Source organism: Phyllobates terribilis, unplaced genomic scaffold (genome assembly GCF_046119375.1).
Source record: "Phyllobates terribilis strain yellow unplaced genomic scaffold, ASM4611937v1 Scaffold_487__1_contigs__length_1357975, whole genome shotgun sequence".
In the NCBI taxonomy this organism is placed as follows: domain Eukaryota; kingdom Metazoa; phylum Chordata; class Amphibia; order Anura; family Dendrobatidae; genus Phyllobates; species Phyllobates terribilis.
Window position 1 is genome coordinate 1,329,021 of NW_027363247.1, and position 12,127 is coordinate 1,341,147.

Consider the following 12,127-nt stretch of genomic DNA (forward strand, 5'->3'; position numbering starts at 1 on the left):
ACTATATAAGAAGGGTGAGAAAAAGAATTTGCGTAATTGGAGGCCGATTACATTACTCAATGCAGATTATAAAGTCTTTAGCAAAATTCTGGCTAACCGTATGCGTGGGGTGATTGGAAGTGTGGTTGGTGATGATCAAGTGTGCGCGGTGCCAGGTAGGTGTATGACTGATAACCTCTTGTTGTTGAGGGACGTAATTGGAGATTGTATGTTTAGGAAGGGGAAATGTATGGTTTTTTGTGTGGATTTTGAGAAAGCTTTTGATAGAGTGTCGCATGCGTTTATGTTTGAGGTGTTAGTTAGGATGGGTTTTCCTAGTGTTTTTGTGAATGCCATAAGGTGTTTGTATGATGGTGTGGTGAGTGAAGTGTTAGTGAATGGATGTTTGAGTGAGAAGGTGTGCATAAAATCAGGGGTCAGGCAGGGGTGTCCGTTGTCCCCTGTCCTGTTTATAAGTGTGATTGAGCCCCTGTTGTGCATGATTCGGAAAGAGAAAGTGATGAATGGTCTTCTGATCCCAGGGAGTGGTGGAAAGACTGTAAAGGTAATGGGGTATATGGACGATGTTGTTGTGGTGAGTGATAATATGGCTGCTATGAATCGAGCAAGGTTGCTTTTAGATTTCTTTTGTGGTGCATCTGGTTTTAGGGTGAATTGGGGGAAGTGTAGCTTTAAGTGTTTCGGGGATTCGAGTGTTAGGATGGATGGTGTGATATGTGAAGAAGGTGCTATTAAGGTTTTGGGGGTGTGGTTTAACAAAGATCTGAAAGGGAATGAGAGATGGGATGAATGCGGTAAGAGGATTGAACAGAAGTTAAATTTTTGGAGGTTGCGGGACTTGACATTGTCAGGCAAAGTCCTTATTATTAAGTCAGTGATTCTTCCTATGTTACTTTTTGTGTCAGTGGTTTTTCCAGCCCCTTATAGGGGTTTTAGGCGGATTGAGAAGCTAATTTTTACGTTTTATTGGGGAAGTAAGATGGAAAAACTTAAAAGGGAATATTTGTGTAAGTTACGTGAACATGGGGGAATGGATTTCCCAAATTTTGAAATTTGTCTTGGTTTAAATTTTATTAAAACAGTGGTTGTTCTGTTAGGTAGGGATAACAAGACGGCTTATATGATTAAATATATGGCTGGATGGATGTTGTTTGGGTTGAAATGGATGAGAAGGGATGCAAGAGTGCCTGTTTCGTTTAAATGTCCAGTGTGGTATGAGTTTGTTGAAAAATTTGTTGTCAAGCATGATTTGTTGGATGTTCCTATGGGTGATTTCAAAGTGATAAGGAATGTAAGGAGAAGGATGCGAGTTAGAGAGTTTGAATGTAACATTAGGGGCTTGAGATCGAGTGAAGCGTTGTGTGTATGGAGGAACCTGAGTATAAAAGGAATATCGAATAGGCAGCGTGATATCGTATGGATGAGTTTGCATGAGATTTTGCCTGTGAGAGAGGTACAGAAGAGGAGGGATCTGATTAGAACAGAGGTATGTCCGAGGGATGGATGTGGGGCGAGTGAAACTGTTATGCATTTGGTTTGGAATTGTGATTATGCTCAGAGTGTTTGGAAGGGAGTGGGTGGTTTATGCAAGGAACTAGCGGGCGTGAATTTTATAAATTGGAGAGTGGTAATGTTTGGGATGGGTGCAAGTAGCCGGGTGAAAGAGAGATTGTTGTGGTTGATAATGGCATGTGTAATAGAAAGTCTGTGGGACGTTAGGAATTTGTGTTTATTTAAAAGGAAAATAATCTCAGTTAATAATTGTGTTAGGATGGTTTTGTCAAGGTTATACATAGTTTATTTATGGGATAGCCGTGGCGGTGGTGGCTCTGATTCAGAAGGTTTTTGGAAAGTCAAAAAATGGAGGTCACTGGTAAAGTACCAGTAAGTCCTTGTTTAAGTGTTGTGATCTGTCATTTTTTATGACAATGGTATGTTTTTATAGTTTTTGTCCATTCAAAAGGTCTTACAACTGTTTCAGTATAAAGTTATAAATATGAAATAAAGAAAGTACCATTATGATGTAAGACTGGGCAACGTAGTGTGAGTTTTTATACTATTGATTGTTGCTTGAAAAATTTTACTGAATAGTATAAAAAAAATAAAAAAAATAAAAAAATCTGTTCTTATCAGTTTAATATCTGATACGTCCCCTATCTGGGGACCATATATTAAATGGATTTTTAGAACAGGGAGATGGAAAAAGAGCTTGCTCTGTCCACTCCACGCATTGACCTGGTATTGCAGTATCTCCAGGACCGGTGCACCCCTTCTTTAATGCAGTTTCTAAAATCAGAAAGAATTGAATTCAATGCTTTTTGTTCATTTTGCTTGTTTGTCGGATTTTGTCATATTCTAGAATACACAATGCGTTAGAATCGGGCCACCATCTAGTAAACAATAATTCCAATCATAGACAAACCTCATGTGACACTGGATCAAACTGCCCGAACAGCTGCCCCATGGTGATGGCTTTAGGGTTCACTGTCCGGTAAATCACTTTTTCTTCTTCGCACCCTCGCTCATTCATAAGAGACAGCGTATCAGCGAGGACGTGGAGGACCTTCGTTTTTCCAGAGAACGGCTCTCCAACCAACATAAAACTGTACGGGATAAACAAAATGCAGCATGGTCCATTGTATAAAATGGAAACAGCGAAGAATAAATCCCCCGTCCCATGGACTTCTGTAGTTACAGCTTACCCGTTTCTGACAATCATCATCTCATACGTCTGGATCATTTCCTCCAGGAAGACCTTCTCGGGCTGGATGTTGTGTCCAGCACAGCTCTCCTGTGCGCATTCCAGTAAATCCTGAGCAAAAGGAAGGTAAAATATTTCATCAGTCTGTTTACAGTGGATCCAATTAGAGGTGGGAGAATACATTTTCAGGACCCAGATCAGTATTCTGTGGCCGCTGGACAGGACCCATGAGAGCCGCCTCTTAGCTGCCGGCATCCCCGGCTCCTCTTCTGATTATATGGCCTGGTGTACATCATGCTGCAACCATACTGTCATGCCAGGCCGGCTAATCTGAAGAAGAGACGGGGGGCAGGAAGAAATAAGGTGGCTCTCAGGGGTCTCATTCAGTGCCCACCACTGACCTGATGTCACGCACAGTGTAGGAAAGACAAAGTGCGACACAAAGGGATGAGGGGAAGGGAGCCCAGATACTAGGGAAAGGGGGAAATGGAGACCTCCTAGGCTGATCTGCAATCACCCTGTCTCCCCTACCGACTCTATATTGGTTCCTCACCAATTGCCGCACAGGAACCTATCCCTGTATTTCCTTAGCGCTTGACCCTGGATAGGGAAGGGGGGTGAGCACTAGTCGATCCCCACTGACAACTAAAGACAGCAAGGGGAGACAGACACAGGGGAAGTAGCTTAGCTTGAGTCGACTTCAGAGAGATGGCACACACATCCTCTTAGCACCAGAGAGGAAGTAAGAACTGCACTTGCTCCAAGCCTTCACAAGGGGTCATGTGAATATCACTGGCACCTCTGTGTAGCAACCTGGAAATATTTAAACACCCAGGCCTGATTGTCAATTAGAACAGGAGGGAGGTAGCCGCTGGGTCCTACAGTGAGACCGCTAAGAAGATGTCCGTAATGCCAAACGAAGGGATCTCCTGCAACCAACTGCAGGGCGACTGTCTGTCACATCTGACGCACCCATGACACCTGGCCATTGGATCAGTCTCCTGCGAATCGATTCATTCATCTAAAAAAAAATGTCTCCATAACCTACAACTAAACTAGCGATAAATCACTCACAGATGTTTTAACCATTTTTTTTCTACATCAGATCATCCTGCATTGGAGGTATACGTGAGCCCCCTTACCTCTGGTGCCCCTGTGCAGCTGCCCAGGTTGCACTAATGGGACCGGACGATGAGTGACAAGGTCATGTAACCCAATTCCAAAGCAGTGGACCAGGATTGGGTGATTTCAATGGGATTGGTCTACCCTCTACTGTGTATGGGGGCCTCATGACAGATTATGTTGGGGGACATAAAAATCGGGCGGTTGGAATTTAATCACCCAATCCTTACTTTCTGACCCTGAAATTAGCAGCTGACATAAGATTCTGGCAGCGACTCTGTCTTAGAGAAAACAGGAATGAGCATTCCTGAATATGGGGGAGCCGGGAAAGATAACTGTCATCCTAATGATAGCTGGCCCGCTATATAGGACCTATCACTTGCCATTAATATGCAATTTTATTACCTGGTGTAAATGCCGCTGTTCTCCTGAATTCGGTGTTGTTTTTCTTTTGCTCCTGCGTCTCTCCATTCCTGAGATATAGCCGCTTTATAGAAATGTAGTTCATAATTTTAATAGCCAAGTGGGCGTGGTCATCAAGTCCTCTCTGTGGGAGTCTTCAGGAAGGCCTTGCCCAGTTGGCTTAAAGGGCTAGAGGAGAGTGACAGATGTCAGGAACGGAGAGGAGCAGGAAGAAAAGAAAAACAATGCCGGAGTCAGGAGAACAGCGGCATTTACATATTTATGGCGAGGGACAAGTCCTCTTTAAGTCTTGGAAAACCCCTTTAAGACACTATTATATTTTAATACCTTATAGTCGGCTTCCGGAAGTTGAATGCCAGGGAACAGGTCACTGGTAATCCCATTGAACAGAGGAATATCATGAGACAAAAATTTGGGTTCGTTTACATCCTTAATTGACCGCAAGAGCTAAATAGAATGAAAAAGGATTAAATGATAAAATAATTCATATACAATATGACATGAAACAATATTAAAAGTGAAGAACCCCATTACAAAGGAGCAGTCAGTTCTTGTGGTATGTCTGTGACGCGCCCCTGGGCCTGTGTCGCGCTGCGGTGCGCACGCGGGAGCTTACCCGGAGCCGGATCCGTGGAGGGTTGTAATCTCGTGGCGGTGACCCGGTCCGTGCCCAGGGAGTCAAACTAGACGGCAGTCTATTAGTAGTAAATAGTTGATGACTACGCCACCCGTTGAGTGCAGCCAGGAAGCTGCTGCTGCAGGGCAGACCGCTGAGGCCGGTGGTAGGATTGTGCAGCGTGATAGTATAACCCCCAACGGGAGGGGTATGGCCTCAGGGCAGCCGACGTGGATGATGGGGGTAGCAGGAACCACTCAGAGACGGTACGGTGTAGTTCAGGGTCTTTACTGGTAACAACGACAGACCCTCCCGGAGTACTTGCTAGCAAACGGGGCCTGGTCAGTCTTTGAGCAGATGGGATCTCCCCTGGCCAGGCGTAGTTGTAGGCCTCCCAAACTGACTGTACTCTTCTGGCTACCTTGCTAGAAGCTGATGTAAGTAGCCCACGTCCCTGAGTGTACCGTGTGGTGCTCACCCGTATGGCCGGTGACTCGGGGCCTTCTAATGGCTTCCGCTCCACGATGGCGGTGCTGGTCCCACGCGTGTGACCGTGCCTTCGGGCTTCTGGGCCAGAGGACCTGAAATCCCCTGCCCGACGGATTCTGCTGCTGGGTAGGAGTTAGTCCCCACAGCCTCGGACTCCGGGTCCGGTAAAGAATCTTCTTAGTCAGGGCGAGCTCTGCAGCTGCCAGCCCCTGACTCCTTGTAACTCTGCTGTTTCCTATGCTGCTTCTCTTCTCCACTCTCCTTGTCTCACTCACCCTGCCTCAGCCCCGGGTTTATACAGGGGAAGTTCTTCCCCTCCCAAGACTGGGCAGGAGGTGTGGCATGCACAGGATCCCTGACCAAAGGACCTCCCACCTGCTCTCAGACATAATATCTCTATCACTGTGGCAACCAGAAACCTGGGGTGTCACATTCCCCCCTAGTGAAATTTAGTACTCCGGGACTAAACACATTTAGAAAAACATAACAAAATATAACAATAACAATACTATAAGAAAAACACATAAGATGGTTACGGCGTGTCCGCAACCGGATGCAGTCTTTGAAGAAAAGCAAAGGTGTCCATTTCACCAACACAGGGAGACGTAACCAGGTAGGGGTCTGTCCTACCCCGAGTCCTTAACAGTCTCTAGTCCATCCTGGGTTACGCTCCAACTATATACAAGGATTCCCGGTAAATCCACCAAGGTTTCCTAAAATTAACTAGAAACACAAAATTATACACAAGCAACAAGACACAGAAAAACATAGATAAAACAATTTATACACTTTAAATTCTCCAGCGTGCGGGTAACTGGCCTCTAGTGGCCCGAGTGGACCTACGGAGCTGACTGTCTGGCCCTGAACTACAGGGTGTAGGAGCTGTCAAGGGTAAACTGGGCAGCTGTCTACCGGCTCTTTGTCTCACTAGGGGTACGGCAGGCTCACTATAAGCAGAGGGTTGATTCTCCTGTTCTGCTTGTGTGGAGTCTTCTGCCTCCTGGACCGGCTGTTCTTCCAGCTCTACCCGTTGCTCCGTAGGTTCTTGGGATGATGGTTGGAGGAAGGTGAGTACGGGTACCACAACTGCACCATTGACTTGAGTCCAAGACTGAGGAAAGTCCCCGAGCACGGTACTAACCATATCTTCCCTTTCTTCCACGGGTCGATGGTCTTCTTGTTCCTCTTCAGGGTTCCTCAGTTGTTCGGGACACTTCTTCAGGTGGTCCCGGGATACAATGGCTGTGGTTTCCCCTCCGTCTTTACTGATGGTACAGACCTTCGGGTTCTCGTGGCTTGAGGGCAGTACGGTGTACGGGTCCTTCTCCCACTGGTCGTCCAACTTGTGGAGCCGTCTCTTCCTCTTCAAGACCTGCTCTCCGGGTACCAGGGGAACAGCGGGAGCATACTGGTTGTAAGTTTTCTCTTGTCTTTCCCTAGCCTGACAGAGACTTCGCTCCACGCTCTCCTGTACTCTCCGGTACTGCTGCTGCCTCTCTGTGTCCCAGTCTGTTTCTGGTGAAGTGTCCTCGGGGGTCAGGACTCCCATTTCCAGGTCAACAGGTAACTTACCAGGTCTTGCCCTCATTAGGTAAGCCGGGGTACAGTTGGTGGAACCTACCGGGATGTGGTTGTATAGGTCCACCAGATCGGGCAACTTTTCAGGCCACAGACTGCATTCTTCCAGGGGCAACGTTTTTAGAAGATCCATTACCACCTGGTTCATTTTTTCACAAAGTCCATTAGTCTGCGGATGGTAGGGTGTCGTCCTTATCTTCCGGCAGCCATACAGATTGCAGAATTCCTGAAAGACCTCCGCTTCAAAGGCAGGTCCCTGGTCCGTCAGCACTTGGTCCGGGTACCCGTGTGGACGGCAGAAGTGCTGCTGAAAGGCTCTAGCTGCTGTTTGAGCCGTTAAGTCCTTGACGGGGACGACAACCAAGAACCGGGAGTAATGATCCACGATGGTTAACGCGTAGACGTAGCCACTTCTGCTTGGGGTCAGTTTTACATGATCCAAGGCTACCAGTTCCAACGGTTGCCGGGTGACGATGGACTGCAGGGGAGTCTTCTGGCTGGCTCGGTCCTTCCTTCTCAGGTTGCACGGGCCACAATCTCTGCACCACTTCTCGATGGTTCCCCTCATGCCTACCCAGTGGAACCGCTCGCGCAGCAGGAACTCCAGCTTTTTCCACCCAAAGTGTCCAGCTCCGTCGTGGTATGCCTCCATCACCATGGCTGCGTCTCTTCGTGGCACCACTACTTGCCAGAGTAATTCATGCGTCCGGGAGTTAACCATTCTGCGGCACAACTTCCCTTTGTAAAGGAACAGTCGACTCTTCTCTGCCCATAGTTGTTTGGCTTCCTCCGGAGCGTCTGGTTCAAGGCGAGCCTCCGGCCGAGTCAGCATCTCCTTCACCAGTCGGACGACAGGGTCGCTGTCTTGCGTTTCCGCCCAGTTGTAGTGGGGTAAGGGGTTCAACGTAGCAGCCTGCTTACTCCTTACCCGGTGGGAATACTGAATAGTCCCATGACGGTGGAACGCAGGGAGTTCAACTTCTTCCAGTCCCTCCGGATCTTCTCCTCCGTCCGGCAGGTTGGGCATCCTGGACAGGGCTCCGCGTTGGTATTGGAGCGTCCTGCCCGGTATTTAATTGTGAACTCGTAGTTGGACAGACGGGCCATCCACCTCTGCTCCAGGGCACCGAGTCTTGCCGTGTCCAGGTGTGTCAGCGGGTTGTTATCCGTGTACAAGGTGAACCGGGAAGAAGCGAGGTAATGCTTAAAGCGCTCAGTGATTGCCCATACTACGGCCAGGAACTCTAACTTAAATGAGCTGTAATTCTCGGGGTTCCTTTCGGTGGGTCGCAGTTTTCGGCTGGCGTAGGCGATTACTCGTTCCTTCCCCTGCTGGATCTGGGACAGTACGGCTCCTAGCCCGATGTTACTGGCGTCGGTGTAGAGGATAAAGGGCTGGCTATAATCCGGGTACGCCAGGATTTCGTCCCCCGTGAGGGCCATCTTCAGCTGGCGGAAGGACTCTTCTTCCAGCTCTTCCCATTTGAAGGGCGGCTTCTGGTTCTTGGCCTTCCGGGACTGGCCTATCAGGAGGTCCTGCATAGGTGCTGCCTTTTTGGTGAAACCGGGAATAAACCTTCGGTAGTAGCCTACCAACCCGAGGAACTGCCGCACTTCTTTTACGCTGGAGGGGCTTGGCCATCCCTTAATTGCGGTGATCTTATCGGGGTCGGGAGCCACTCCGTCAGCGCTCACCACGTGTCCCAGGTACTGCACCTTTGGTTTCAGGAGGTGACACTTGGAGGGTTTCACCTTTAGGCCGTAACTCGCCAGAGCCTCGAACACTTCCGCCAGGTGTTTCAGGTGGTCCTCATACGTCTTGGAATATACGATGACATCGTCCAGGTACAACAGGACCGTCTCGAAGTTTCTGTGGCCCAGACAACACTCCATTAGGCGTTGGAAGGTTCCTGGTGCGTTGCAGAGTCCGAACGGCATGCAGGTGAACTCGCTAAGTCCCATCGGGGTGGTGAATGCGGTCTTCTCCCGGTCCGCCTCTGCTACAGGAACCTGCCAGTACCCGCTAGTGAGATCCAAGGTAGAGAAGAAGTTAGCAGATCTTAAAGCAGCCAATGACTCCTCTATCCTTGGTAAGGGGTACGCATCCTTGTGTGTGATACGGTTGATTTTCCGGTAATCTACACACATCCTCATGGTGTTGTCTTTCTTTTTGACTAAAACTAATGGGGCTGCCCAGGGGCTACAACTATCCCGGATTACCCCAGCCTCCTTCATATCTCTAAGCATCCCCTTGGCGTGTTGGTAATGTGCAGGGGGTACGGGTCGATACCTCTCTTTTATGGGAGGATGATCTCCCGTGGGGATGCGATGTTCTACCCCCTTGACTCGCCCGAAGTCTAACGGGTGTTTACTAAACACTCTCTCATACTCTTGAACCACCCGATAGACTCCTTGTTTCTGATGTGAGGGAGTGGAGTCAGTACCCAAATGTAGTTGCTGACACCAGTCCTCCATGTCTTTCTTAGAGCCGTTACCTTCCTCCGGGTGAGATGGAGGCAAGGGTTCCACAGATTGTATAGAACTTTGATTAGTGGTATATAATTTGGCTAGCGTGGCATACCGGGGCAGGTACACTTCCCTCTCCCCGATATTTATTATGCGAATGGGCACCCTCCCATGGCGTACATTGACCACCCCCCGTGCTGTCAAAATGGTGGGCCTACTGTCTGAGTAAACTGGTTCTACCATTGCCTGGTAATCTCTACCTCTCAGACCAATAGCTGCCCGGCACCAAATCATCATTTCACTTTTTGGGGGCATGGCAATAGGAAAAGGGTCACACATTCTTACGCTACCAATCTCACCGCCGGAGAGTTCCACTTGTTGCCGTTGCATCAGTGCCCGGATCTCTTTCTGGAGCACCCGCTGCTCGCCGGAGCTGGCATTCTTGGCAACCTGCTGTAAAAGGAAAATCACCTCTGCAAGACAATTTTCAATTACATTAGTTCCTAGAGTTATTTTTGGGTGACTCTCATGTTTATCGATATCTACAATGATCAGTCCCTGTGCGGCCAGTTCGACTCTACCAATTTTGATGGTCACCTCTTTAAATCCGATCTGTGGCACGGGCTGACCATTGCTGGCGATGATACTCAAGTCGTCGTCGGGGTAGCGGGTAATATCCGAGTCATTCCAGTACTGCTTGAAGAGCACGTACGGGATGGTGGTGACCTGTGACCCGGTGTCCAGTAGGGCACTCATGGGAATGCCATCCAGTACCACAGGCAAGACTGGACGTCCTCCCACATATCTGTCGCGCCAGTTCGATGGGCCTGGTGATCTTTTTCCTGGGGGTTGGCCCTCTACCCCAGGTTGTGCCCGTTTAAAGAACAGTACCTTGCCATATGTCCGGGTTGATTGCAGCGGCGGCAGATGGGTCGTCCGTCCTCACTGTATCGGTCACTGGGTCTTCCTCTGGCCGGTGGGGTCCTCCTTGGTCGACTCCACGGGATGTCCTCCGGTCCGGATGCCAGCTGGATCTTCCCTGGGGTGGAAACCTGTAAAGACTGCACAGTTCGGGTTAGCGCAGCAACGCTCTTAGCTAGCTCTTGGACCTGATGGTGTAGGTCTGGAGCCGGGTCATTGTCCAAAGCCTGCGCATCAGCTCCCACAGGCCCTGCTGACAAGGGCGCCGCCTCCTGGTAGTAAGTGGTAGTGGGGCGTCTGTGGGTCACAACGCCACCTGGTGCCGGTTCTCGGAGCACCCGGATGGCTCTGTCCTTGAACTGTGCAAAGTCCAGATGGGGATCCTGTAAGGCCATTGCCCGCAACTGGGTTCGGTGGGCATTGCAATATAAACCCTCTATAAATTGTTCAGTCAACAGCCTGTCCTCGTTTCCCACCCCATCAGGGTCGGTCTGCTTTATGGCCCTCAGGGCCTCTTGTAGGTTTAGTGCATAGTCCCTTATACTCTCATGCGGTCGCTGCTTGCACCCGTAGAATCTAAGCTTAATCTCGGCTGAGGTGCGGGTATCAAAGGTGTCCTTCAGCCGGGTTAGTATCCCTGCGACAGTCTTCCTCCCAGGTGGCCAGGATTTTACTTCCCTTTTGGCTGCCCCGGTTAGTTGGGCCACCAGGATGCTCACTTTTTGCTCTTCTGTGAGGGGGTACACCTGGAAGAGGCTATCCAGCTTTTCTCTAAAGTCATGCAGGGTATGTGACTCCCCTGAGTACTGGGGTAGCCAAGCTGCTCCCGGGATATAGGGCATGGTGAAGGGCATAACTGCAGCAGCGGTAGCGCTGGCGGGGGTTGAGGCAGTGAAGCTCTCCTCCGTATCCGACATCTTCCTCCCCCCTAGTGGACCGTGGCCTACCTTGCGATGATCCTCTTCCGTAGGCCGCGGCTCCGCAGTGGATCGTCAGGGTTGAGGACCTTCCGTCGCGCTCCTGTGACGTCGGCGTCTGCTGGGCTCCTTCCAGGACCTTACGCAACGTCCGGACGTGAGGCGGGGCTTCAGTTCTCGCGCGCTTTCGGAGTCCACGCCCCTCTTCTTCCCGCGCGGCGTCCTCAAGATGGCGTCCAATGGCGGGAAAACTCCACGGATGGCGGGAAGAAGGTCGAAGATGGCGCCGGATGGCGGGAAAACTTCGCGGATGGCGGGAAGAAGGTAGAAGATGGCGCCGGATGGCGGGAAACCTTCACCACTGGTAAGTTTGAACAGTCTTTGCTTTTCAGGCACGCAGTACCCGGTGGTTGCGGGCACGAAATCCTGCCGACTACGCCAAAATTGACGCGCCCCTGGGCCTGTGTCGTGCTGCGGTGCGCACGCGGGAGCTTACCCGGAGCCGGATCCGTGGAGGGTTGTAATCTCGTGGCGGTGACCCGGTCCGTGCCCAGGGAGTCAAACTAGACGGCAGTCTATTAGTAGTAAATAGTTGATGACTACGCCACCCGTTGAGTGCAGCCAGGAAGCTGCTGCTGCAGGGCAGACCGCTGAGGCCGATGGTAGGATTGTGCAGCGTGATAGTATAACCCCCAACGGGAGGGGTATGGCCTCAGGGCAGCCGACGTGGATGATGGGGGTAGCAGGAACCACTCAGAGACGGTACGGTGTAGTTCAGGGTCTTTACTGGTAACAACGACAGACCCTCCCGGAGTACTTGCTAGCAAACGGGGCCTGGTCAGTCTTTGAGCAGATGGGATCTCCCCTGGCCAGGCGTAGTTGTAGGCCTCCCAA

General features: G+C 50.2%; 1 non-coding gene across 1 annotated transcript; it reads left to right on the top strand.

Moving 5' to 3' along the window:
• Positions 1-2,073: 2,073 nt before the first annotated feature.
• Positions 2,074-2,272, top strand: LOC141229677 (U2 spliceosomal RNA). Its single transcript, XR_012296326.1, has one exon. It is a non-coding gene; the product is annotated as a U2 spliceosomal RNA (small nuclear RNA).
• The last annotated feature ends 9,855 nt before the right edge of the window (positions 2,273-12,127 follow it).